Below are 606 nucleotides of genomic sequence, written 5' to 3'. Positions count from 1 at the left end.
AGCATCATTGTTGAATATGGTCCAGAACTCAAGTTCCATGGATTAGCAATGGAAGATCCCTTGGAACACTTGGATCAATTTGATAAGGTGTGTGACCTGACTAAGATTAATGGTGTTTCAGAAGACAACTTCAAGCTAAGACTATTCCCATTCAGTCTTGGTGACAAAGCTCACCAATGGGAAAAGAATCTTCCAAGAGGCTCCATTCAAACCTGGGAGCAATGCAAGCAAGCTTTCCTATCTAAGTTCTTCTCCACCTCAAGAACTGCAAAACTGAGGAACCAAATCTCTAGCTTCACTCAGCACAGCAATAAGAGTTTTGGTGAAGCATATGAGAGATTCAGGAGCTACACAAACCAATGCCCACACCATGGGTTTAGTGAGGCTTCTCTTCTCAGCACACTTTATAGAGGAGCTCTTCCCAAGATTAGAAACCAGCTAGATACTGCTTCCAATGGGAACTTTCTGGGTAAAGAGATACATGCTGCTTTAGAGCTAGTTGAGAACTTAGCACTGAGCAATGATACTTAGGGTGAAGACTATGACAGATCAAATAGGTCTGAAGGTTCAAGCTCAGAACAGAGGCTCACTAGGGAAGTTAAGGAG

General features: G+C 42.7%; 1 non-coding gene across 1 annotated transcript; it reads right to left on the bottom strand.

Moving 5' to 3' along the window:
* Positions 1–270: 270 nt before the first annotated feature.
* Positions 271–377, bottom strand: LOC112082248. The gene has a single exon (XR_002896900.1). It is a non-coding gene; the product is annotated as a small nucleolar RNA R71 (small nucleolar RNA).
* Between the last annotated feature and the right edge of the window lie 229 nt (positions 378–606).

The sequence above is a fragment of the Eutrema salsugineum genome, unplaced genomic scaffold (assembly GCF_000478725.1).
Source record: "Eutrema salsugineum unplaced genomic scaffold, Eutsalg1_0 scaffold_8, whole genome shotgun sequence".
Lineage (NCBI taxonomy): Eukaryota > Viridiplantae > Streptophyta > Magnoliopsida > Brassicales > Brassicaceae > Eutrema > Eutrema salsugineum.
This window is presented reverse-complemented; position numbering and strand designations above follow the sequence as displayed.